Raw genomic sequence first — 27,856 nt, forward strand, 5'->3', positions numbered from 1 at the left:
AGGTGACAAAATAACCCAATCACACAGTGAGATCTAACCCTGGACTAGAGTGTTCCACACAGAGACAGGGGACATTTCCAAGTAGGGTGGCAGACAGATGCTGTACCCAGGCTGCAAAGGTGTCGTTGGTGGATGCTAGGATTCAGTCCTGGTGTCTGACATGTATACTCTGGCTTGTGCATGGGTTTCTCTCATTCTAACCCTCCTCACTTTTCTTATACTTCACTTTGGTGTAGTTTTGAAGACAGGGTCTCACTGGGTAGATTTGTCTGACCTGGAAGTTGCTATGTAGAAGAGACTGCCCTGAGCTCACAGAAATCTGCATGCCTCTGCCTCCTGAGTCCTGGGATAAAAGGCGTTCATCACAAGGCCTGGATTTCCCATTACCTTCTGTCTCTCCATCTTCCACTTTTGTCTCTCCATTTTCTGTCCTACATGGCTCTTAAAATGATGTTCAGTGCCTCACTAGGAAGCAGGACCACAGACTACCCCTACTGCTATACTTGGAGGCTCTTCTACTGTCTACCTTCTGTCAATCCTGGACAACATGTAGGCTGTTAGTCAATGTGGCCAAGTATAGCTTCAAGGACTAAAAGGTCTCCACTGGCTCAGGGTCCATATTTTCTTTTTGGAACTGAAGAACTGTCTGCACTGAAAGGAGCTCACAGAATAGGGAGAGGGAGGGCCGGGTGCCTTAGCTGGGCTCTGGAGACAAATAATCCATTCATCCTTTAAGCCATAGGTCGTCTACACTGCAAACCTACTGCATACAGAGTCTTTCTGCCCAAAGTAAGCAGCATCAAAGAGATGGTCAGTTATCTTCTCAAAGGAGGCCAGCATCAACACACTCTCCTTCATGTTGGCCAGGCCAAACCTGGTAATACCCAGGTGTTCACCCCGTGCCAGGGAAGATGGTCAGATGAGTCTCAAGCTACTCCAGGAAGTTCAAAATCAAAGCAGAAGACATTATCCCAACACCAGAACCAACAGGAACAGCCGAGCAGCTATTTGTGGCACCACTAAAAGCAGGTGGTTTTTAGTGCAGCTTCAAAGCCATTGGGGCTTGATGATCCCAAGGACAAGGAGCCTGTCTCTTGTCAATTGTACCCAGATGCTGTGCCACACAGAATTAAAAATCTGAGTTTTAAAAGGGGGGTTGCTTCTCCTTTCTTATGATCATTAAGCTGATACTAGAAACAATTTAGCTAATTCAAGTCAAGGAAACAAGCAAACATACAAGAGATCCACACAGGACCGCCATTGTCAATATCTTATCATGTGAGGGAGGAATTTGTGAAGTCTCCCCTGAGGATTTACAGCCAGGTAATGGCTGTTGGGGGTGAGGACAGACATACTCTTCAATGTTGTAAACACTGGTGAGTCCAGTATATTACATGTCCCTCAATCCTACCGCTGCAAGCAGCCCTAATGACAATCATTGGTCATTAAAATAGGCATTCATTCATTCATTCATTCATTCTTCATTCATTCATTCATTTGTTTATTGGCCTTAAGATAAGAAAGTACAGCATTTCACTCTGGTTTTGAGAAACCCACCAGAAAGGGATTTTTTTTTTTTCTTTTTTGATTAGCGTGCCCTGGTACATTCTATGCGGGTGCCAGTAGGTGGCGGTGTAGCAGGAGGTCGCAAAGCAGCAGGTGAGAAGCCTCTCTAGACTCCTGCAGCGGAAGAGGAAGTGGCACATGCAGCGCTGTACGGTGGCCGAGGGACAGCGGCTGCTCTCTGAGCCCTAAGTCCAGCAGTGCTCGGGAAGCTGCAGCGACAGTGGTTTCTGTAGTCCGAGCCTGGAGAAGGGCGCCCGGCAGCCGGCACCATGGTGAAGGAGCAGTTCCGGGAGACGGATGTAGCTAAGAAAATGTAAGACCCGGCTAGGGGTGGAGGCTGGGGTCCCGGGTCCCAGAGGGTTCCAGGTGAGGGACAGTTGTGAAGAGAGTGAAGAGAGAAGTTCCAGGATGGGATTTCAGATCTTACGGGTCCCTGAACTGCTGCGGAGAAAGTGGGACGGACCGAGCAGTGTCAGAATGGGCGTCCTGAGCCAGGATGCCACCTCCCGAGGCCCCGCGCTGACTCCTCTCAGGAACTTTTCCCTGGCACGAGGAGACAGTGTGTGCTGACCCAAGGTTGTCAGCTGTTATGCCCAGATCGCGTCCCCAAAGAGACCACTGAAGACCATGGATGTCCAGAATGCAAAAGTAAAGTTTATTTCTGTTACAAGCTGTGCGGCAGGGAACTCATCCCAAACACTCACTTGTAGCTGTGAGGCTGGGAGGAGCTCTCCTTTTTTGTAAGGCTATCTCTTAAAGGCAAAGACCACCTAATTAATTCCCCCTCAACCCCCTTCCCTCTCCCTGAAAGAATTAAATGTTAGAAAGAAGAACGATCACCAGTCTCAGACCCCCCAAACCCTCAGCCTCAGCAGAACGTTAGAAAGAGGAACAAGCACCAGTCTCAGGCCCCCAAACGGTTAGCCTCAGCAGAAATATTCTTATGATATTTCTTATGGCATCAGCAGAATAATCTTGTGACATTATCTGGGTCTAGCAGAACATCCTGTGGCTATTCTAAGAAGAAAGGCAGCCCCCATGGAAAGTCCCCATAGCTATACTCCCCATCCCCGGTACTGATTTTTAAACTAGCCAATTATGTATTGCCCTGAATGCTATGCTAATTTTGTGGGTTTTGCCTTTAAAAGATGCCTGCAATTATTGTTCGGGGCTCCTCTCACTGAATTGTGGAGGGGGCCCGTTTGTGCAAACAATTAAATAAAGCCTCATGCTGATTGCATCAACTGGTCTGGAGTCCGGTTTTCTGGGGCGTCCACCGGAGAGGGTAGTGCCCTCAGTCTGGGGTCTATCATCTCCAGTTAGTATCAGTTCCTTTTTTCCCAGTCTTTGATCTTTTGTCTGTTCAGCAACTATGTCAGAATTTTTAAGAGGTGTCTCTGGAGTTGGGATATTTTATGGCCAATTAGTCCCACCAGGTGGCTGAACATCCCGACTTTGTAGTTGATATCACCATCTGGGACCTGAAACTGGCCTGAGTTTTATCTACACTAAGATATCCTGGTTTAAGCTTCTCTTTGTCTGTAGGGAATAGAGTATGGGGTCTTACTGAGGTTTCACATTCCCCCCTTTCTTTGTTCCGGATGGGGCTCAATCATGGGCCCCTAACTACTTCTAACTCAAGGGGTTCTTCTTTACCTTATTTTTCAGGGTTAGCATACAGCTCGAATCCAGTCGTGTCCACCAGTGCATACCCTCTCTGCGCCATGAGCTGGATTGTGTATAGTCTTTCCCCCATATATTGGAGAAGTTTATTTACGACATAAGGCCTGAACGTGATGGCCACAAAGAAGAGTATTAAGGGCCCTATGAGGGATGAGACCAGACTAGTAAGCAAGGGGGACTGGGAGTACCAATACTCGAACCAGCTCTGAGTGGCTTCATGTTCTCTTTTTCTTTTTGCTAACACCTCTCGTACTTTGGCCATTGATTCTTTTAGGACTCCTGAGTGGTCTATGTAAAAACAACACTCTTCCCCTCATGTGGCACATAACCCCTTATCCTTTAAGAAGATAAGATCTAGCCCTCTCCTATTCTGCATAACCACCTCTGCCAGGGAGGATAGGGAGTCCTGGAGGTGCGAGATAGAATTTTCTAATTTTTCTATGTCTTCATCGATGGAGAGATGGAGGCTGGAATAAAGCTGCTGTTAGTTATTAGGGATGCCACCCTGGTCCCCAGCACTGCCAGGCTAGCTCCCAACAGCACTGATAAGGTGAGGGCTGTAACTGGCTCTCTTTTAGTGGCCAGGATTGACAGGCTCAATCAAACTATGTATGATATAATTTGATACAATGTATGACAGGGGCACAAGTCTGACTAATAAACAAAACCCCCAGGTTTTATCGAGGACCGCGATATGTGCACATGGAGTCAGTCCGGAAGAACATGCCCACCAAGTATCCTCTAAGGGCAACAAGTAGCCAATCTTATTTCCAAGTGGCTGAGTGTAATTGCAGTGAATTTGATATTCTAGTTCTATCCATCCCACGCATAAACACTGGCCCTCTACCTGTTGGAGTGTTAGGGAGGCCTTTGTTTGCCAGCAGCACTGTTGGGGGTCAGCAGTAATGCTATATTTGTGTATTACCGCTACTCCCTCGTAAAAAGGGGGTTGTGCATCATAGCAAAGCCAACAGGATGTTGTTAAATTGGGCCTTGAGGCATTAAGACACACAAAGGACTTCTGGAGTAGGGAGAACAATGGATCCCTATCCATCTGCCTGGGAGGAGGTTGGGTCCTTCATAGGGAGTCTATGTGGTTAGATTCAGTGGTGGTATAATCTAGAGGCTTTTCAGTAATGCTGTGTCCCTCAGGCATAGTATGACTTGGCAGAGGAGGGAGGGGGTTGGGTACCGGGTTCAGTATCGTGTTGGGTCTCACTGCTGTTTTTACAGAGGACAAAGTGTGCCAGATAGTGAAAGTGAGTTCGGGATCATGCCCAGAATGATACAGCCTTAGTCCCCACATTTTCCAGTGGTACAATCAGCCCTCTTTCCCTTTCCAGTGAACTTAATTATTAAAGAGTCACAACGACCTCCAGGGGTTGCCCAGGGGTGATTGGGGAAGCATTCTTTGTCATAGCAGGGGCCACAGTCCACCCATCCTGTGCCTTTCCAGCATTTTCCAGTTCCTGGCATATTCCTATCCCCCCAACTCACGGTAATCAAGTCAGTTTTTATCCGTGCCTCCCATCAAATGTATCCAGTTCTTACACAGTCCCAAGTGGCACAGTAGGCTAGCCCTGGGCCCCCACCTTTTTTAACTTGGTCCCGGCTCTGTGAATGTCCAGGGCGTACATAAAAGTGTTGGTCCCTAGTTCTCTTTCTCTGGGCAGGAGTAGCACACCTGTACCCAGGGAAAGGTTCCTGGTCCGATGGGTCCCATGCCTCTCTTACCAGATCATAGAGGTCAACAAACAAGTCCAGGAACCAGGTGTCCTTGGGTTCTCTGGCTGAGGAGCTGGAGTTGGCAATGACACCGGTTTCTGCGTTACTACCAGCCAAGTCTGGTTCCACAGCAAGTGAGGGTTGCTGGAGTGGCCTGCCCCCCTGGGGGGCTCTCATGAGCAGGACCAGCAGGAGCAGGTTGGGCTTCACTTTTGGTGGAGCTTCAGCTTCAGCAGGTTGGAGGGGTGTCTTGATGCCTCCCAGGTCTCATCCCAGTGTCCTGTTGGAGGGGCAAGCGAGCCTGATGGTCGAGCATGGGAATGGTGGATCCAGACTGCAATGCTGTCCACCTTGAGAGCGGTGGGGATGGTCAGGATGACAACATGGGGCCCCTTCCATCTTGGTTCCAAGGTCCTGGACTGGTGTCTGTGGATCAGGACCCAGTCCCCGGGCTGGTAGCTATGGGGCTTAGGAGAAGAGGAGGATGAATAGATGGCCCACAATTGAGGCCATATGTCCGCTTGTACTTGGGACAGAAATTCAGACCCTTAATGAGGTCTGCATCCTCCATCTGCACCACCAGTTCTGTTTGTAGACTAGGTATAAGAGGGGGTGGCTGGCTGTACATGATCTCAAAAGGGGTTAATCCTAGCTAGTAAGTGGAATTCCTTACCCGGAACAAGGCACAGGGGAGGAGAGCCACCCAGTCACCGCCAGTCTCTAAGGCTAATTCAGAAAGGGTCTCTTTTAGGGTCTACTTCATCCTCTCGACTTGTCCAGAACTTTGGGGCCGATATGCTCAGTGTAATTTCCACTCGGCCCCTAATGCAGTAGCTATCCCTGGCTTACTTGTGAGATGAAGGCTGGGCCATTGTCTGACCCAATCAGGTGGGGGAAACCAAACCTGGGGAGGATTTCTTCCAGTATTTTTTTTACCACCATGTGAGCTGCCTCATGTCTGGTTGGGTATGCTTCAGTCCATTCTGAAAAGGTGTCTACAAAAACCAGCAGGTATCTATATCCATATTTACCTGGCTTAATTTCTGTGAAGTCCACCTCCCAGTACGTACCTGGGCGAGTCCCTCTCTTCCGAGCTCCTTTTTCTCCTTTTATCTTGTAGGAGTTTACCAATTGGCAAGCTTTATATTCTGTTACAATCTTGTCAATAAGTTGATTGGCTTGGCGAATTTTTAAGGGGTACCCAGAGATCAATTCTCTCAGCTTCCGGGTCCCTAAGTGAGAAGTCTGATGGATACTCTGGAGCATACATTTTCCTGAGTAGGCTCGGGAGAAGCACTTTTCCTGTGAGTAGCTACCACCATCCATCGTTTTTATATGCTCTCTCTACCTGAGAAGCCTAGGGTTCCTCATCTGAATTATAGTGTGGTGTGGGGGGTAAGCCGTAGGGGCCTGGATCTACCATAACAGGTAGAGATGCTGTGATCTCTAATAAGGCTGCTTTCTTTGCTGTCTGGTCTGCCAGGTTGTTCCCCTTTGACACGGCATCTGTCCCCCTCTGGTGGCCTGGACAGTGTGTTACTGCAAGTTTCTTTGGGAGACATAGTGCTTTTAGCAAGTCCAATATCTCTTGTTTATTTTTAATAGGCTTTCCTTCGGCAGTGAGCAGCCCCCTCTCCATGTATATTGCCCCATGGATATGTAACGTAGCAAATGCATACCTACTATCCATATAAATGTTAATCATTTTGTCTTTGCCCAGGCGTAGGGCTTTAAGTGAGTACTATCAGCTCGGCTTTCTGGACTGAGGTGCCAGCTGGTAGAGCTTCTGCCCAAACATTCTCACAGGTGGTGGTCACTGCAGCCCCAGCATACCTGTGTCCATTTTGTACAATGCTGCTCCCATCCGTAAACCAAGTCTCTTCTGCGTCTGTCAGTGGTGTGTTGTGGAGATCAGGTTGAACACAGTGTACCTGGGCTAGAATCTCAGCACAGTCATGGAGAGGGGTCTCTAGGTCTGGGTCTGGCAGTATGGTGGCTGGGTTTAGAGTAGTTGGTGCCTGGAATGTTATTCTGCTTGGATTTAAAAGCAGGTCTTGTTAATGAGTCACTCTGGCATTGCTCAGCCATCTATCGGGGGGTTGCTTTAGAACTGACTCTAAGGCATGGGGGGTAACAACCGCGAGATTCTGCCCCAGGGTTAGTTTATCAGCATCTTTGACCAGCAAAGCCACTGCTGTGATGATGTGCATGCATGGGGCCACCCCGCAGCTACAGAGTCCAGTTTCTTTGATAGATAGGCAACGGGCCTCCTCCATGGCCCGACATTCTGAATTAGCACCCCTTTTTCCACCCCTTTTCTTTCATCTATAGAGAGGAGGAAGGGCTTGTTGATGTCTGGGAGGCCTAGTGCTGGAGCTTCCAGCAATTTTCACTTGATGATGTCAAAGGCAGTTTGCCTCTCCTTATTCCAAGTTAGAATCTGTTCCTTTGTGGCCTCATAAAGGGGGCGAGCAATTTCAGTGTACCCCGGAATCCAGAACCCCGCAGAGCCCAGGAACTCTCTGACTTGTCTGACTGTTTTAGGTACGGGTATCTTTAACACCGTTTCTTTTCTGGTCTCTGACAGCCATCTTTTTCCTTGTTTTAGTACATACCCAAAGTAGGTTACCTGTTTCTTGCAAATCTGGGCCTTTTCCACAGAGGCTCGATAGCCTAGTGTCCCTAGTGTTCTTAGAAGGTCCTTTGTTCCCCTGAGGCATTCCTCTTCTGACTTAGTGGCTATTAGTATATCATCTACATATTGTAGGAAAGAGATATGGGGGTGCTGGGAGCAATACTCACTTAGGTCTTCATGGAGGGCCTCATGAAATATGGTGGGTGAATTCTTGAATCCTTGTGGCAGCCTCGTCCATGTCAGTTGCCCGCTTATTCCAATATTTGGATCATGCCACTCAAAGGAAAAGTAGCCCTGTCTTCTTCAGGGTGAGTGGAAGACTAAAGAAAGCATCCATTAAATCCAGAACAGTATACCATTCTATGTCTGGTGGGAGCATACTTAGCAGGGTATATGGGTTAGGTACTATGGTGTCAATGTCTATTACCCTTTTGTTGACTTCCCGGAGATCTTGGACTGGGTGGTAGTCATTTGTTTGTGGTTTCTTAACTGGTAGGAGGGGTATGTTCCATGCAGACTGGACAGGCTGTAAGACCCTCTCTTACGGAAGTCGCCTTATGTGGGGGGTATTCCCTTCTTGGCCTCTCAGGTCATGGAATACTGGCAGAATTTTACTGGGTCTGCATTAGGTTTGAGTTCCACGTATATTGGAGGCTGATGTTTGTTCAGCCCCATTCCCTGTGTCTCGGCCCAGACTGTTGGAAACTCTTGGAGCCAGATGTCCATACTTGGCCTGAGGGCGGACTTTCGCCTATGGAGGCGGTATTCCTCCTCCAAGGGCATTGTTAAAAACACTCCAATGTCTTTTCCATCTGGTTGTTCGATGTGGGTGCCTGCATCTGTGAAATGGATCTGTGCTCTCGTTTTGGTGAGCAAATCACGCCCCAGTAAGGCGTGTGGACATTCAGGAATAGCCAGGAACGAGTGGGTTAACTGTCCCACTCCCAAGTCCACCATTCTTTGGGAAGTCCATTTATAAGGTTTGGTGCCTGTTGCACCCTGCACCCAGGTCTTTTTCCCTGATAGGGGGCCCTCAGGTGTCAGAATTACTGAGCTTTCTGCCCCTGTATCCACTATGAATTGGATAGGTTTCCCCTCCACTCTCAGGGTTACCCTAGGCTTGGGGAAGGGAGCCGGGCCCCATCTCCCCTAGTCACTGTCTTCTTCCAGGGTGGCGAGGATGGGAGTATGCTTCCCTGGCCCCGCTGACCTGCCTCTCTTATTCCTGTTCTTGGGGTACTCTTTAGCCCAATGTCCTTCCTTACAATATGCACACTGGTTCCTCCCTAGTTTAGACTGAGGTTTCTTATCTTCTCCACAGTTTCCTGACGTGGGGGCTAGGAGCACTCCCTCCATCTGTGCCTGTTGCCTATCCAATATCTTGGTTAGGTTCCTCTCTTGCCTTCTGTCTCTCTTCTCCTTTCTTTCTCGATGTTCTCTTTCCCTTCTCTCTTCCTTTTGGTCCTCCATTTCTCTTTTATTATAAACTTTTTCTGCCACTGCCACTAGGTCTCTTAGGCTTCTTTCTCCTAATCTTTCTAATGACTGTAGTTTTCTCTTAATATCTGGTGCTGCCTGATTAACATACACTAGGATAACTGCCTGTTGTGTTTCCTCAGATCCCGGCTTATAGGGGGAGTACTGTTTAAAGCCCCCATCAACCTCTCTAAGTATGCGGCTGAACTTTCTTCATTTCACTGTCTTAGGTCATCAATTTTTACCATATTAGTAGGCTTGCATGCAGCAGCCTTGAGACCTGCTAACAGAGCCTGGTGGTAGACACGGAGATTCTCCTTACCTTCTGCCATATTATAGTCCCAGTTAGGTGGGTGGATGGAAAAGCAGCCACAGCTAAAGCAGGATCTGTTAGAGGGAACGGCCATGTGTCCTGGAACTAACTTCTAAGCATTCTCCAGGATCTGGTTCTTTTCCTCAGTGGTGAAAAGGACTCCCAATAATTGATATACATCATCCCACGTGGGATGGTGAGTGAATAAAACTGTCTCTAATAGGTTAGTTAAGTCTTGGGGGTCCCTAGAAAACAGCATATTTTGGGCCTTCCAATTATACAGGTCACTATTGGCAAACAGCCAATATTTGAAGGGTTGGTTCCCCAAATCATCTGGAGGGCCAGCAGGCCTGAAGAGAAGAGCTGAGGTGGAGTCTGGTTGAGGGGCTAACGTGGAAGGGGCTCCTGCCCCCTCCTCCTGTGGTAGATAGAGCTGGCCCCCCTCCCTCCACTCTTGACAGCTGGGGCTCTGGGGCCTGCTCCACAGGCGGCACCATGGGGGTGTGTTTGGGGAAGTTGAGGAGATTAGGGGGGGTGGAAAAAGTTCTGCTTCAGGAGTTCCTCCCTGGAGCACAGCAGCAGGCTTCTTAGTCCCTTCTTCCTGCTTCACTGAGGAACTCCTGGGCTTGACTGCCAAGACCTGAGTGCCTTGAACCTTCTGTGGGGGCAGGATTCTAAACAATTAAAACTTAAAATTTATCAGAATTCCCTTAAGCCTGACAAATAGATTCATAAAAGTGAGAGATTGCGAAATTAACACACAAAAGTCAGTGGCCTTCCTGTATACCAATCACAAACATACTGACAAGGAAATCAGGGAAACAGTTCCACTCACAGAAGGCTTTAAAATGTGTGACAAGACATTTTATATGATCACACTTTAAAAGCATGCTATTAAATACAATATACCACCTTTTCTATGGAACTTAATAATGTGTCCATAAATGTTCTATTATTGGGCAAAGGATAATTTTTAAAGTGGAACAGGCAGGAATATCCAGAGATAATTGTAAAAGAGTAAAGTAGGGAAGCATGATATATTAGAGAGAAACATGACATATGACATGGAAAAAAATTTTAAAAAATACTTTAACAGAGGTATGTAAGCAGTGGGTGTGATTGGTAAAGTTGATATTGCAGTAGATTTCAGTGTCCAGAAACTTTGTGAATGGTGAAAAAAGAGGCTACAGGCTGGAAGAATGATGGGCTGTGAGAGCATACCCTGAGAATATGGCAAGTGTTCTAGTTAGCTTTCTGTTGTTGTGATAAAAGTCCAAAGAGCCAATCTGGGAAAGCAAAAGGTTTATTCACCTCACAGATTGTAGTCCATCATCAAGGGAAGCCAAGGCAAGATCCCAAAGCAGGTGCTTGAAATCACAGAGAATGCTGTTTACTGCTCTGCTCAGCTAGCTTTCCTCTGAGGCCCAGGATCACCTGCCTAGGGATGGCACTGCCCACAGAGGGCTGAGCCATCCCCCATTGGTTAGCAACAAGAAAATGCCAAAGAATCATGGCTGCAAGCCAGTTTGATGGAGTCAAATCCTCAACTATGTGTCAAGTAGACAGCCAAGATTAGCCATCACAGCAAGCCAGAAGGGGAAAACATAAACCTCAGCTTACTGCAAAGAACATTGACCCTCCATGAATAGGATTCTATGTCCAAAGTGAAATTTCCATTGTAGGAAGAATGATTCAATATGGTTTATGTCAGAAGTGAAATAATCAGTAAAATAATGAGTGACAATAAGCCCAAGCCACAAAGGAAAAGTTGGTAAATTTGACTATTGAAGCCTCCTCTAAAGGCTGCAGGGTAGCATGGGGAGGAGCTGTTGGCTGACAGCACCTTTGACTATCCTTCCAGTGTTTTGTGGAGAAGTTCCTATCAGAAGTCCTACCCTTTACTACAGAGACCAGGTCCCAAATACAAGCCTGAATCACCAACTGCATGCCAGAGCTTATGTTCTAGAGAAATGGAGGAGTCCATTCTGCTTGAGACCAGAGTGAGGCAGAAGGAAGCTGGTTCTAGATCTCCCTGGAAAACATGGAGGAATAAGTTGTCTTGGGGAAGACTCAGTGAGTTCTGGGAAGGGGCTGGGGAGTTTTCTGGATGTTTTTGGGCTTGAGCCTTCCAGGGCTAGGACTCGGGAACTGGGAGCTTCTGGGAGGCAATAGGCCTATCCTGCTTCTCTGGGTTCCTAAAGAGCAGACCCAGATCAAAGATCCATGATGGTGAGTTTGGCAGAGTCAGGAATTGACAAGGCTGAAGCTGCTTTGCTGGGTACCCTGTGCTTTCACTCTGAATGGGAAAGGAGGCACAGAAGAATTAATGAGACTTCTGTACCGTAACTGTGATCACACACACTGGAGTCCTTTAGTTTTGTGCCAGTAATGATAGGGAAAGGAGAGTACCCTTGCAAAGCCATAGGTTCTGATACTTTACATTATAACCACTAGCAGGGCAGGATGTACCAAGTGCTACTGTCTTCCAGGGATCCCTAAAGTTTTGAGTTCCCTGTTGTGGGTGGTACACAGATCAGTTCAGCCTGAGAACTGTTAGATTCAGTGGACCTGGACTGAGACTGTCCCCTTCCTGGTATTTCTGAATGTCCTGGAATGTCAGTGAGGATGGCTATGTGAATCTGGTGACTATGTTTTGCCCCTGCATGGCTTCTCCATTAACATGAGACTCTGAAGCATAGAGCAAGTGACTTGGGCATCCCTATACTGCCTGAGTGCTTGGGGACAGTAGCAATTTTCTCCAGGCTCTGAAAGTAAATGGCTAAGGGCTTGGAGCCAATGTATATCCTCTGAAACTGTGAGTAAGCCCTTAAGAGGCTGTCCACTGTGTCACATTGTCTAGGGAGACAGAGGAAACCAGCTGACTTCTGAAACATCCACCTACCTATAGAGAGATGGGAGAACTGACATCCACAGACGGGAGACTCAAGTCTGGGCTTTCAGAACCTGCTTGGGCAAAGTCTCATCTGTCAGTCACTTTCTGTGTATCCTTCAGTGTGTCAGAATTAACTGAGATGAAGCAGTGTGTAGGGAAGGCACTGTCCCTTGACTTCTAGAACTGGGTATTACTGAGATAGCTCAACTTGTCTAGCATGACTTGTCATTGTGATAAAACATCTGAAAGGACACAGTTTTCCTCACATCACTTATTTGTTCTGGGATCCACCAAGTACACATCTAAAGCCACAGTCTAGACTTCTGGTGAATTTTCAATCCAGACCAAACATGGTGCCGGTTCTTCATTTTAAGACTGGGGTAAATTCAAAAGTGTGAAGTGGGGCTCTGGGAAAGGTCTATAGTAAAGGACCCCATTAATCTGTCCTCTTGTGCCCTTCGCCTGCCTCTCTCATGCTCCAAAGGATGTTGTAATTTAAGCTGGCTGTGTCACCTTTCCTAAGGGCATGTGCATTGTCACAGGTGTCTCCAGGCAAGGAATTTGGCTTTTGTGTAGCTCTAGGTGAAGCACCACCACAGTGACACACTACGTACTATCCCCATGACTATGACACATTTGATTTTCTGTAAATGCCTTTGCATGTCTGTGTGTGGCCTCTCACTAGCCATTTGTCTTTCTTCAAATTCCACAAGCACTCAGGCAGGAATGGAGCCTTACACTTGTGGGAATGTTTGCTCCTGTGTCTCAGGGCCCCAGTCCTTATCATCTCCAGCCTGACATGTCACTAGTAGATCACACATTTGCTAAGATCATGAGGGCTGGAATGTATTCTGCTGATGATTTGGGGTAATTTTCCTCATTAACTATGGGACTTACCTTTGTTCTGACAGGGCACCCACAACCTCCAACACACCCACATACTATAACAACCTTGGTGATTCTCAACAATTTGCTTGTTCACATCAGGGGACTGATCTTTCCTCCCCACCATCCTGACCTAATACCCTAGCAACCTTTATTTCTCATGTTATTCATTAGAGATCTGAAGAAATGATGAACCATTTCATCGGATGTGTTTGGAATAGAGACTTCAACTTCCCATACTTGAGGTAGTAAAAATATTCTAATGAAGCAGAGAGAGAGAGAGAGAGAGAGAGAGAGAGAGAGAGAGAGAGAGAGAGAGAGAGAGAGATCGATCCCTGGCTTTGTAAAGAGGAGGTGTTGGAGGTTGGAGGTCTTTCTGTTTCCGGAAAAGCTCCTGAGAAGGGCAACATGGCTTTTTGTGCATTTCTGAAGAGCTAGTTAGTAGATAGGTGACGCCTCATGGAGATGACCCTAATAGTTCCTTCTCTGGAAATTCTGTTGTATCCTGTAGAGCCCTTGGTATTCTCTGTGATGTTACCAGTATAGTGGCGACACCAAATGTCTGTAGGGTATTTGTTCAGTGTCCATAGACATGTGTGTAAGGCTGAGATGGCTGCTTGGGAGAGAGAATAGAGAACATGGACTGACCAGAGAGAGGCAAAGGAAGCTTGCCTTTGGTTTTAGTCTCAAACCTGGAGAAATAAATGGTTTGGTGAAGAAAATGAATCCTGAGCAGGGAACAGCAAGCTTCCTGGAGGAGGTGAACTTGAGCTGGGGCTCAGCATCTGGGAGCTTCTGGGAAGCAATGGGCCTATCCTGTTTCTCTGGGTTTCTTAAGAGCAGACCCAGAGTCAAGAGTCTCTGATGGTGAGTTTAGGAGAGCCATGAATTATTCAGTCTGCAGCTGCCTTTCTGGGAACTCCTTCATTTCATTCAGACTGGCAAAGGGACAGGAGGAACTGATTGACTAATGAGCTGTCCCTCTCTGGGTAGAGTATTGCTTCACTTTATCCTAGTGGATTCCTACAGTTTCCATGGGAATCTGATGCTAATAAGAAGGGAGGGAAATTCCCCTGGCCATCTACCAGGGCCTCAGATGTTCAGATGCTTTGGTCCTGGGCATGTGTGATCAGGACTTGGTGCTGCTAAACTATAGGGACATCGAGACTTACCTGCATCACATCAGATATGAGCTGACACTGTCCTCCAAATCTACATGGCTGGGATACATTATGTCTTCCAGGGCCAGGCGACTGCACTAGGGAGTGAGGCACAAGCCTAGCCTTGCTGGTTGAGGACAGAGACAGATCATGGGCACCAGTTTGAGGATAGCTGCCCTGCTCTTTGGGAGTTTCACTGGGTCCCTAGCATTTCCTCTTCCTCAGGCTTCTTGGGACTCATCCTGGACTCTATTAACCTTAAGCCATTCAAGTATACAAGTTCACTTTTCTTCATCTACCTGCAGGGACTACAGAGGAGGCACCATCCCAACTCTCCACCTTCACTGAGCAGGAGCAGCAGATGAAAAAAATAGAGAAACTCACCCTCTGGCTAAATAATATGACCTGCGAAAGAAATGAGCTGTGTGAAGTCCTCGCCAATTATACCACCAAGGATTTGAACAACAGGTAGTCATTATGCCCAGTTCTCTGCTGACCATCTTGATACCATATTATCAAGCCCAGGTTTCCTGAGGAACAGGAGACTGTACATCCAGGGTGTCCTGGTGCCTAAACTAAACTTCCTGAGTGCATTCAAGATGCAGAGCTTGGACCCTGGGTAGGAGTGAGATGGGGTCACAGGCTGTTCTGTTTCCTACAAATGAAAAGCAGAGCCTGTGGCCTGAACCAGAGTCTGAGGATAGGGACAGTAGTGTATGAGCTCTCAACGTGCATTTCAAGATGCCTTGACAAATGTTGGCTTGTGGGAGATGCTAGGTCCTGTTAGTTTGTTGTGAGTCTTTGTACTTGACCAGCAGATGATTGTGTCTGAAAGCTCCTAGCAGCAGATAGGGGGGGGGCTCGTCCCATTCATCCATCTCAGTTTGTAGCTGGAAGGCCTGGAGCTCCTCACTGCTTCTCTCTGGTCTTCTTCCTTATACTCTGAAATAGTGACACCTCCCTATATTTATTGGAGATTTGATTGCATGTGGTGTGTATGTTTGTGTGTGTGTGTGTGTGTGTGTGTGTGTGTGTGTGTGTCTGTCTGTCTGTCTATATGTATGTGTGTATGTTTGTGTGTGTGTCTGTGTGGGTCTATGTGCTCCTGAGTGTCTGGGCTCTGTGGTATGGTCTGAGGATTTTACACAGTTTCCAACAAATGGCACTGCTGAGGCCAGGGAAGCCCACTTTGAGCAGCATGCCTCTTGGGCCCTGTGCTCATCTTGGTGCAACACTGGAATTCCCTGTGGAGCTTAAAAAGCCATCCTGAAGTTGGGACTCCTCTCTGGAAATTCTCATTGTGTGCTCTGGTCCTCCGAGCAGCAATAGTCACCAAATATTTGAATCCCTGTTATGAAGACAGGAGAAATCTCATCATAGGTTTCTGGTGGGCCCAGATATGTGGCACAGACTCCTGGGAACTTTTTGGAAAGCTAGTCTATAGCTCTAGGCCCACTGAGGGAGCTCATGTATCCCTGGCACCCCTCTTTGGACCAGCTGCATCTTCTGGCTGGGGGACAGGATAGGAAATTTAGTATGCACCAGTAGGTCCCAATGTGTAAGTGCCAGGCTGTGGCATATTGGGCTGGGGTAATCCATGACCTAGCTTCATTCAGGTAATCCTTGTGGCCTGTGTTCATGAGGTTCTTTTCTCCTTGGGCCATGCCCTACCGCAGGCTGAATTTTGAGCTTGAGATGCTCAAAATGGAGCATAAGCAGGTGATGTCTGACCTGCAGAAATTGCCCACAGAGATCAGTGATGCCTTGAACAAGTGCAAGGGGCTAATTAAGGAGACTGAATCCTTCAGGTAAGTGCCTGATTTATCTTGAGAGGAACTGTCTCTGCTCTTCTTTGTCATGACCCAAAGTGAGGGATCCGGATCCAGCCTGTCTACCACAAGCAGCCTCCCTTGTGGCCCTTGAACTTGTGCCTCTTGGACTCAGTTTTGCTAAGTGTGGAAAAACACTGAGTCCCTCCCATCATTGTCCTGCCAGCCTCGGGATCCCTTAGATAGAAAGCTGGTTTGCACCATGAAGGAGATGTCTGGAACCCAGGTCCTCTGGGCACTGGCAGGGGCTTCACAAAGCTGGTTTTCATGGGACCTGTAGACAGAATTTATTCCTGTTAGGACCTCTGCCCTTTTTCTGAGAGTGTTTGCTCTCTACCTGCTGCTGATTTTCCAGTAAAATGAACAGTTAAGGACAGGTGTGGACTGCACCCTGTTCTCAGAGGCACTGGATCCCTTTTGGCATCAGGGTTTTCAGAAGTACTTTGAATCTTTCTGGAATTTGGTTACTCTCTGGATTTGGCCTGCATCTAAGTGATGCTGGCTTGGCTACTGAGAGCTCCATTCTTGGGCTGTCTGGGGTGTCTGAGACTTATCAAGGCTGGTGGTACTTGGAGGTAGGGAAGGCAAATGGAGGTTCTCTGGGGCTCACCATATTTTGATGGTTGTTCAGTTACATCCACGTCTGGGTCCTATGAGATTGGGCTCAGCTAAAGAAGAATGTACATGTGTTGAGACTGAAGAACAGACTGCTGTGGAAGGAGCAGATTGAACTGCAAGAGTCCTGTGAGGAGCTGAAGAGGCTCTTGAAGGAGGCCCATGAGATGATCTGTGACCCTTCTGCTGAGCAGCAGCAAGTAGGCTGTGGCAGTGGGGGCAGGTGCCCACCTGTCCAACCATAAACATAGAGACACACAAATAACCACCCACCCACCCATCCAAACTCCCACCTACATACCATCTAATTGTTGATTTCTGTGATCATTCCCAAGTCTTTCTGGAGAGTTAGCCTCTTTCAAGAATCTGGATAATTGACAAGCAAACCCTCCTGCTCTGCTAGAAGCTGCAGTACATTCAGAGAGATGACACAGTCACATATCACACACCTACATGTCATTATGATCAGAGGGCTACTGCTATGGATGATTGATTGATAAATAAAACACTGATAGGCCAGTAGCCAGGCAGGAAGTATAGGCGGGACTAGCAGAGAGGAAAATTGAGAGAACAGGAAGGTGCAGAGGGGGAGCCAGCAGCCTGTCATCCAGGTAGCAGCATGTAAAGGCAGCAGGTAAAGCCACGGAACATGTGGCAACATATAGATTAACAGAAATGGGCTGAGTATAAGAATAAGAGCTTGACAATTGTAGGCCTGAGCTAATGGCCAAGCAGTTTAAATAATATAAGCATCTGTATGTTTATTTTATAAGTGGGCTAAGGGACTGCAGAGCTTGGCAGGACCCAGAGAGAAAAACTCTAGCTACAAATGGCGCCCAATGCAGGGCAAGAGTTTCCACCTAAAACCTGAGAAAAAAGATTCTAAAACAGTGGTAAAAATAGCTTCCTAGTTGTCTCTCTCAAGTTAAGGGCAGCCTGCGTGTTTGAACTACTCTCTGGTGGGTTAGTGTTATGCGTGCAGTACTGACCTATGCTATGTTACACAGAGATGTCTCCAAGCTGCACACTATGCTTTGTGTTGGATATAGTTTTTGCTAGTTAAGAAAAAAAAAGAGGTTTCTGGGCTACGCGCTGCTTTGATAAAAGCTAGACCCACTGCTTCTGATAGTTGATGGTTCACATAGCTCCAGACTCAGAGCTGGCAGTAAACTGTACCACCACCATGTTGGGAAGCTGAGGTGGGCAGAGCCATCAGACACAGCACAGTTTCAGTCTTACAAATGTTGCAGTTTAAAACAATAGATTCACAATAAGACAGATTCAGATGGAACAAAACTTTAAATGCTTTAAATTGTGTAAAAGTAAATAGGCTTGGAAGAAAGAGAATATATATATATGTAGTTTTTTTGTATATATATAGTTATATATATATAGTTATGTAAAGAAATAGGTAGTTTTAAAAAATAAAGTCTTTAAAGAGACAATAAAGGTAAAAAAAATAAGCCATGTAAAGATGGATATTACACAGAGAATCTGGATTGTGTTATCTTTGGGATTTTTAACTGCAGAAAAACATTTGATCGTAAAAGCTGTTGAGTTAAACAAATATGTATATTTTAAAGGTACCTTGATTTCAAAATTTGGATGTAAGAAAATGTTGCTTTGGAAAGGAGGCTCTGTTTTTATTTCCACAGAAAGCCAGAGGCTATGGATTTGTTCCAGATTAAGATACATCAGGTTTGACCAGCCAAGACCCCCTGAAAGGTCTCTGGTGACACCATGGCCCAGATGATCCAACATCCAAAATGGTTTCAAGGCAACTGGCTTAGACAATAAACCCTCACAGACTACTCCATAATCCTAAAATTTTCTTTATGTCCCCATAAGATACAGCGCCCCCCTCCAGCAGGAAGTAGTAAGAAAAACTACGCACCAATTCCCAAATATACCAAGCTGGCATTAGAGATGGAATTGGCTCACTCCTTCTCTAAACCCAAACATATTACTAAAAAAAAAGTTAAGAAATTCCTTTGTCCCATATCAGAAGAGCCCTCTGATGTGGGACAGAGAAAAAACAATATTTTTATTTAAATCAGGTTGATTATACATGTGATCTCTTTCTAAAGAAAAAAGGGGGATATGATATAGATATGATAGGATGAAAGGGTAAATTATTGAATCTACTTTTAAACAGCAAATTGCTTAAAATGTTTTACATTGCTATGGATTTCAGTTTATCGATACAAGTTTAAACTTAATTTTGTTATACTGTATAAAGATTTCTATTCTCGTTTGAGGTATTATGTTTATGTAACTCATTTAGATTGTAATGGATAATTAAGAAATACAGATTAAAATTAGTCTTCTATGATAGTCACAATTGTAGCATGTTAAGTTTTCTAGGTATACATAGATATATTTCAGATAGATAGGTAATCTTCAAATACTTCAAAGACCTACAGAATATGACATTTAAAATATTTTTAAAAATCTAGACTTTCTGGACAATGAGACATGTCTGCTCCTGGCAGCAATAATTTACTTCAGAGAGGAGGATGGGCATCGAAACCACTCCATGTGGAGTTTATCTTCACGTTGGCAAAAAAAAAGCCATTTGGGCAAGAAACTGTTCTTGCCTGGAATGCCTGGAATGCTTGATCAACTGGACATGCAGAACCCATAGGAAGGTGACCACTGAAATTTGCTTAGTGAAATGGTCCTTCAGGTTCCTGCTTACCAGGGGAAACTGTCAGACGTTCTACAGGACACAGAGAGAAATGACTGGGAGACTCTAGGCATGTGGGCTGAAGACAGATGCCCCAACTTTACAAAGGAACATTAGGTGACTGTCCAGGCTGCCAGCTGTCTCTGTCTACCCTGCAAGACTCCCAAAAGTTTCTTGTGTCCTTCTTCTGTTTCTCACATAATATTATATCCTTCTGGGGCCTTTGATGTAGTTGAAGCTAGATAGTTAAAATTTTCCTTAGTTATGATAAAAGATAAGGTAAATATAAAACCTTAGACTCACAAATATAAGATAGATAAGATATGTTCTTTAATATTGTAACTGTAATTCTTGCTTGATAATTGTTTTGTTATATGTAATTTTACTATGTTAAAGTTAAAACCTTCCTTTTTGAAAAAAAAAAGAAAAAGGGGAAGTGCTATGGATGATTGATTGATAAATAAAACAGTGATTGGCCAGTAGCCAGGCAGGAAGTATAGGCGGGACTAGCAGAGAGGAGAATTGAGAGAACAGGAAGGTGCAGAGGAGGAGCCACCAGCCTGCTGACCAGGTAGCAGCATGTAAAGGCAGCAAGTAAAGCCATGGAACACGGGGCGACATATAGATTAACAGAAATGGGCTGAATATAAGAGTAAGAGCTAGACAATGGTAGACTTGAGCTAATGGCCAAGCAGTTTAAATAATATAAGCATCTGTATGTTTGTTTTATAAGTGGGCTATGGGACTGCAGGGATTGGTGGGACCAAGAGAGAAAAACTCTAGATACAGGCTACTATGCAGGGAGCTATTTAGGGAACAGTACAAAGCTTTCATTGATGATGTCAGTGGCCTGTGGCTCATTTGCTTCACAAGGGTCATGTGAGATCACAGGTAGGAAGCAGCCTGCAAAGACTAGAACCCAGTGCCAGTGCCAAGTGAGTGGTTCTCATTGTCAACGTTTTGGGTGGCATGTGGTCTTCTCATTTCTTCCTGCATCCCAATGTGTTCTCTTCCTTTTGCCAAGCTCTTGGTCATAGTGACAGAAGCCTGAGTACCACCTTGTCAGTCCTTTTTCTGGGCATGATGCTGGACAGTTCTCTGGGAGCATCCTGGAGTTTCCAGTCCGGAGCTGCCTGAATGACCATAGATGTGGGAGGACTTTGACAGGCTGAGGGTTGGGGTGACAGATTTGAAGCTTCAAGAGAACATTTTCTCCCATCTCATCAACATAGTCTGACTAACTTGTGTGTTCCCCTAGGAAGTTTTGGGCCCAAAGGGATGGATTGCCGTATTGTGGGTCTCAATTGAACCTAATGTGCATAGTCTAAATTCAACTGTTTATTCAACATGACGTCCTCTTCACTTTTTTCTTCTCACTTCTGATTTCTGTGGTCTGTGTATGATCTATGCAGACGTGTGTAAATGTGTACATTGGTGGGTGTGTTCAGAGACTACATAATGAAATCCCGTGTTGTCATCTGTTGCTCATTCCCTTATTCCCTGGAGCTCAGGTCTTTCTCTGAACCTGAAATTTTCTCTTTGGGCTAATCTGGCTGTCCAGCACTCTTTGGATCTCCTGTCCTCCAAGGTAGACCTTCTGTCTTGTTTATTCTCATCCAATTCCTACAAGTTTCAATTGCTCAGAAAGAGGGAGGATGTAGTAGCTTTCTCTTTCTTCATTTACTTTTATTTTTTTGATGCTAATGTGTTTTCTAATAAATAACAAAAATCAAACAATACAGATGTTTTAAAAATAAACAGTAGGCACAGAGCTAAAACCATGGGAAATGCCTGGTTTGTCTCATTGACTTCACAACACAGAATCTCACAGTGCATCTTCTTGCTGACATTGTGTTGCTGACTACATCATGTGCATGCTGTATCTTAGAACATTTCCTTCTCATAGCTGTGTAGAGTGCTGCATTCCTGAAAAGCAGTGTAGGTCACTTCACTGGCCTCCTTCTGACTGACATTGGGGCTATTTTCATATCACATGCACTGCAACCTGTTATAAACTTCCTGGGTTTTGACCATGGGTCACTTTCTTTCTCTTGAGCTAGGCAGGGTCTTCTGTGGAGGAGCCAGGGGAGGTTTAGTGAAGAGACTGTGATGGATCAACTTGGAAGCGATGTGATCAGTGAGTCTTGGGATAGATAAAGCTCATGAAAGTAAAAGTAAGTGCAGGCCAGGGTAGCAGAGACTGGCTGAGTCTAAGAGCCTTGTAGACAGCAGAGTGGACCCACTCCCTCCCCCTACAGAAGACTTTCTGAAAGGCAGCCTTTTCTACCTGGACATTCTGGGATCAGAAGTGTGTGTGTGTGTGTGTGTGTGTGTGTGTGTGTGTGCTGTGTGATGCATTTCTGTACATCTCTGTTTGTATGTGTGGAGCTATATGTGTGTTTTTGTGTGTCTCTGTGTGTCTCTGCTGCCTCTTGTATGCATGATAGTGTCACTTTGTGTGTGTGTATATGTGCTCATGTGTGGTTGTGTGTGTCCATGGTTCCTGTATGTGTAGGTTTAAGTGCTGGTGTGTGTATGTTTGTGTGTATGGATGCTTATATGTGCAAGTATGTGTTAGGATGCATCAATATGTTCACTTTTTGTGTATGAAGCATCTTTAATGATAATAGAGTCCAACTTTGTTGAAAAAGTACTGTGCACACTCACTTTGCATCCATCTAATATTGTATGCTGCTGCCCATCTTTCCACATGTCCACTTTGCTCTCTAGGACAAAAAGGACACAAAACTACTCTAAGTCAATGGTTTTCAGGTAATTGTAGAGGGAATAATATTTATCTACAAGAAAAGTCTTGGGAGCATACCAAAGAAATATGGTACAGGAAGATGAGGAGGAGACCACTGTGGCAAATCAAAGTGTCTGAGAGGCAAGATAGGCTGACTGAAGATTTGTGTCCCTTCTCTGCTCTGCGGGAATGGTGACTGCACACTCAATGGTCATTGGCTCACTGTGTCTTCTGGTGCCCTGTCTTGTTCTCATCCACATTGCCTACTACCACTTTCTTTCCACCTTTGCCTAACTTTTCTCAGTTATCATTTTCCTTGAAGGTAGGACTGGATTTTATTTGTTGAGGGATTCTGACTTATGATGTGGTTCTAGCTGCATCTGAGTTCATCAGAAATTCCCTAGCCATGCTGTGTGTGTGAGAATGGGGCTGTCTCAGTGCACACCCTAGACTCATGATGGTCTAAAGCACTCACCACATGCTGTATCACTCAGTAACTGCTTTTCTTCAAAGTTCTTCATTATGCATTAAAATCAGCCTCAAGGAGGGTTGGGAGCAATGAGGACTCTCAGACATTGCTGGTGGTATAACATAATATAGCACAGTGAGAATCCACAGACTCTTCTTCAGAAAGTTAAACTGAAGTTCACAGGTGAACCAGTGATTCCAGAATATGAAGTAGGTGTCCAAGGAGAAGCTAAGGGACATTAGTGTTGTAGTAGCATTCCTCAGAGTAGCCTAAAAGTAGAAACTATCTAGATGTCCATCATTCGCTTAGTGAAAAAGTACAATGTGATTGAGCCCTTCCATGAATTATTGTTCAGCACGAAATAATACATGCAATCATTTGGCCCTGATATAGTCAGCCTTTTGTTGCTGAAAGAAATCCTTGACACAATCACCTTACCAGGAGGAGTTGTTGATTTTGACTCCTTGTTGTGGAGATTCTCTAGGTTCCTGGACTCGTGAGTTTTCTAGTTTCCTGAGCTCGTTTGCTCTGACATGAGGCAGCCTGTGGTAAAGGGAGCTTCTTTTGGGGAAGTTGCTCACCTTGGGACCAACTGGGAATTAGTGAATAAGACCAATGAGCTGGTCCAGTTGTCCTCTGCTGGGGAACATTCCTATACTGCACAGCATGGGGAACTTCCTAAGCAGGGTTGCCTAACCAACCAGTACCCCAGAGGTCCACATGTCTGGATTAGTTTCACAGGAGAGGCACTTCAATGATTAAGCTGCCTGTTCCTCATGGCCACTGTATTCTTCTCTCATCCTACAAAAGTAAATATTCTTCTCAATAGTATCCCTGGTGATTGCTCCTTATATTAACATTAGCTGGGAAATTAAACATGTTACTGCATTAAGGTGTGCTTGTATGTGTGCACACATGTAGTTGTGTGTGTTCATGAGTTTGTTTGCATGTGAGTGAGAGACCCTCCACTGAGAACACAGTCTTCTAATAAACAGGAGCAAGAGAGCCTGGGTGAAAGACTAAAGGACCTGTTGAAGCAGAAGGAGCTGGTCACCCAGCAAAAGGACATGGCAGAAAAGCTGCAACATCACTTCAACGTCTCTGAGATAAGGTAGGAGCCCAATCTTGGTGGAGCGGTTAGAACCATGTAAGTCACCTGTACCTGGATCTCTGTCCTTTGGGGGGATTATTCCAATCTGGATGGCTCTCAGCCAGAGCCAGGGAAAGAACACCTCAGGGTATTGTGCTGGCTCAGTCAATAAGAACTTCTCCAGGAAACACTATGTTTGATTGATCCTTCGTGTTTCTGGGGATTGTGTACCCCTTATTCCTTTCTGGGCTCTCTGCCATCTTCTCAGTGTCCCCTGTGTCTCCCCACAAATCTCCCTATAACAATCCTCAGCCTAGCAGGAGGAAGGTTACTTGTGGAGGACAGTATGTGCTCCTGCCACTTTATTTTCCTTCCAGAACATCACCTTTAGAGAGAAGTTCCTACCTTTGCACAGATCTGCATGCAGCACACTCCTGCAGATTACAGGTTCTCTGCAGTGTGCATCTGTTTCCTGTGAAAAGATTTTTCTGTTATAAGAATATTTAGGGTTTGAGGAGTTGAACCTAGGCAGGTTTGTATACACAAGGAATAATCAGATCCTTCACTGCTTTTACTTTGTAGGATCCCCTAGGTGGTCTACATTCAATTTTCCAGGTTGCTCACATTCACCTGGTATCTAATCAAGGCCATGCATATCTGTCATGAATTGTAACTCAGACATTGCTACACTGTTATTTTTTTTTTCAAAATAATGTATCTAGACAACTGGAGAAGTGTATGGACTTTCTTGCCCAGCACAGTGTAGTTCTCAATTCATCTTCTAGTAGATTTTAAAAGCTGAGAATAAAATCCAGGCTCAGTTGCACTCTGACCCTTGTCCCTTGGGGAATGCAGGGAATGACCTCAGCTGAAAGGTCATGCTGGACTGTCCAGCTGACTAGAGATGGCTCAGGCTCAACAGCTGACATGGTAGGTCCCCACCAGGCCTGTTCCCTAACTGCCTTCCTTCTCTAGGTCAGAAAATCTTCAATCTGAGTTTGAGCAGGCCACAGTCCAGGATGAGAGCCTCATGCAGACAGAGCTGCTGCAGCAGGAGCACTAAGTCTCACAGGCAAGTGAGTCACCATTGCATCCCATCCCCAGCAAACATGGTGTTGGTGGGGGACTGGGGGATCTTGACTTTGGCTTTCAGTGTGAATAGGCCTTGATTTTTTTTTTAGCCTGTGGCACAGTCAGGCTGCTTCTGGGTCTGATTGCCTTTCCTTCTCACATAGCAGATCTTGAGAGAACTGAGGAGGCCAAAGAAGCCAAAGATGCCTTGATCCCATGAAGCTCTCCACCTCAGATCGAGGTCTGCTCAGAAGACATCCCTTATAGCTGTGATCTCACCAGTGAGGCAAATACCATCTGACCTCCAGGTGATCCAGCCCCAATCAATAGGTCTGTTGACTCAGGATTTCTGAAGAAAAGAAAGCATCACAAATGAACTCAAGACAGAAAAACCTGAGACAAGAATTACTGGGAACCCTGACATTCAATAGCAAGTGGGCCCTGTGAGGGCTACAACAACATAGAGGGTAGAGATGTTGGTGAGCAAGACATTTCCTGACACTTTAATGTGAAAGGGTTTGGCAAGCTGACTTAGTCCTCAGCCCTCTCTAGGTGGAGGGAAATCTGTCATGGAAGACTGTTGATGCCAAGCTGTTCCTGACAGACTACACCAAAACCCATCATTTTCATTCTCCAGGCCAGTGCTGAAGCTGACTCCATGTCATGCACCAGTGTTGCTGAAGACAATGCACCACAGAGATCTCCACAGTCCATCATTCGCCGGGTTAGACAGTTTTTCCTGCATATTTAAAATCAGTGGGTATTTCTCCATTTTTCAGCTTGAACTAAATTGCCGGTCCTGAGAAAGGATTTATAGAAGACGTCTGAGTTACCCTTTGATGTTTCTTGGTACTCAGATGCTGCCCACATATTTGTGGAGTCTCTAGTAAGCACACAAGAGTCTGTATGCTGAAAGAATCAAATAGTGACCAAGACGTTACAGGATCAGAAGTGTGTGATAATTTATCAAAAGCTTCCCAAGGAGCACAAAGAATGCTCTAGAAAATCTCTCATTCTTAGTCTCAGTGAGGGCTTGGCCTACAAAGCCTGCAGGAGGCATGGCTACAGTAGCTTTGAAAAGGCTTTCACATTCGCTGACTGCCTTCCTACCATGTTTCCAAGGCCAGCCACAGGCTGTAGGTCTGTGCTGCTAAATGTAGAGAAAGAGAATGCTGCTGACATTAATTATTTTTGTTTGGTTTTTGGTTGGGTTTTGTTTGCTTTGGGTTTTTTTTGTTGTTGTTGTTGTTATAGATTGAGATTTTGCTATTTATTTGTTCTTTCTTTTGTTCATTTGTTATTTGGGTATTTTGATAAGGCTATTCACTGTTTATATTCACTTCTCCCTATTGAGTAATATTACTTTGTTTTTATTAATAATAAAGTGATTTTGAACTTTTTTGTCTTAGAACCAATTTCTTTGGTCAGGTATGTTGTCTCACTCCAGTACCCCAGAACCTCCTGTAACACCAGAACCCTTGTGTGCCCAGCTTGGGCTACAAAGTAGGTTCCCAGGCAGCCAGGGCTACACAGGGCTTTGGATGTGGATGGTGTTGTCAACTCCGTGGATTCCCATTGCATGATGGAAAAAGTATCCACACTGTATCCTTGTGGTCATATATTTAGCTATCTCTAACTATAGCATTCTGTATACCCACTTCATGATGTGATCATGTGCACCACATTCATGAGAAGTACAACTGTATTGCTGTAAAGCCTCTCAGGAAATGAGAACATTTACTAAAGGAGTATGAAAGAAATCCATGGCCTGCTTGCCACCTGGAGCCATGATGATGTCCCTGCCTGGTCTGCTGCTAAGGGCCATGTCCTGTCCATGGCCCTGACACAGCTGTGGGAGTCTGTGTTGATACCCATGCATCCTCTACCACTGAGGGCCTGGCAGCCACCTCCAGTCTTGGACACCACCTTTGACCATGTTAGTGTCAAAGGGATATGCCCCCAAGGGCACATATGTGTCTTAGAAGCCTGTGCTGCCCCCTAGAACCATAATGACATCAGGGCTGGAGCTATTACTGAGGGTCATAACTGGGTCTATGGCCCTGCTGAAGCCAGGGTCTGTGTTGATACCTCAGGCATCTGTTGTCTTCAAAGGTGCTTGGAATTTGGGCTACCACCATGGGACATGGTGCTGGTGGGTCCCTGCCAATCTGTGTGGCCTTCATTGCCAACCAGAGCCATGGTGATATCCAGTCCTGGGCTACAACTTTGGAACCTGTCTGGGTCCATGCTGCAAACACAGCCAGGATCATTGTTCATATCCACAGCCTTGTATGGCCACCAAGGGTCACACAGAGGTATGTAGGGGTCTGGGCTGTCACCTAGGACCATGATAGTATCTAAGTTGTGTGTTCCTGCAGGAGCCATACAGATCTGAGTGGCCTGTGCTGCCACCAGGGACCTTGGTGTCCTCCAGGCCTAGGCTGCTGTCAAAAGTCATGTCTGAACTAACAGACTTGGTCTATGTTGATGTCAGTGGCTCCTTTTACTACTGAAGACAGGATAGAAACTCAAAGAGTTAACCTCATACTTCGCTGGCCTTAGTACTAGTGAGATCTGAACTTGCCCCTCACCCACTGCAGTGCTGGGGAGAGTGGGTTCTGCACATGGACTGAGCAGCACAGTAGAGCTGACCCTGTTGGTTGTGGTGTCAGTGAGCTGGACCTGAGGCTGTGAGAGAAGAGCTGAGTCTACCCTCTTCTTCTGCCTAGTGTTGGCCAGGGTAAGAGAAAGATCCCTGCCCCAACTGAGCAAATGCCACCTGCAGCTGGTGGGAGAGTGGGACTTTGGGCATGAGAACAGAAGAGCTGGGTCAGCCTCTCACCAACTGTAGCAACTGGGATTGTGGGCCTGGTACATCACCTCAGCAAAGCACTAGAGCTGTACCTTTACTCTGAGTGTGGGTGAGTCAGATTTGAGTGCATGAGAACAGGACAAAGGGCCTCTCTCCATTCTGCCCATTGCATGGGGTGACCTCAGTAGTGCAGTACTGGAGA

General features: G+C 45.9%; 1 protein-coding gene and 1 long non-coding RNA gene across 5 annotated transcripts in view; one reads left to right on the forward strand and one right to left on the reverse strand.

The window, feature by feature from the left end:
- Window positions 1-27,856, reverse strand: part of LOC131919648 (disks large homolog 5-like) — a 110,244-nt gene that overhangs the window by 22,076 nt on the left and 60,312 nt on the right. The gene's annotated exons all lie outside the window — the stretch shown is intronic.
- On the forward strand, window positions 1,663-26,257 carry LOC131919661 (uncharacterized). Of its 4 annotated transcripts, none has more exons than XR_009381335.1 (6): window positions 1,663-1,879; window positions 14,642-14,804; window positions 16,013-16,144; window positions 23,677-23,792; window positions 24,747-24,847; window positions 25,010-26,257. It is a non-coding gene; the product is annotated as an uncharacterized LOC131919661 (long non-coding RNA). The 4 variants fall into 4 exon arrangements; XR_009381336.1 differs by lacking the exon at window positions 1,663-1,879 and adding an exon at window positions 7,443-7,518 and having other exon boundaries at window positions 23,677-23,828; XR_009381334.1 differs by lacking the exon at window positions 1,663-1,879 and adding an exon at window positions 7,443-7,518 and having other exon boundaries at window positions 25,007-26,257.

The sequence above is a fragment of the Peromyscus eremicus genome, chromosome 9, assembly GCF_949786415.1.
Source record: "Peromyscus eremicus chromosome 9, PerEre_H2_v1, whole genome shotgun sequence".
NCBI classification, from domain to species: Eukaryota; Metazoa; Chordata; class Mammalia; order Rodentia; family Cricetidae; genus Peromyscus; species Peromyscus eremicus.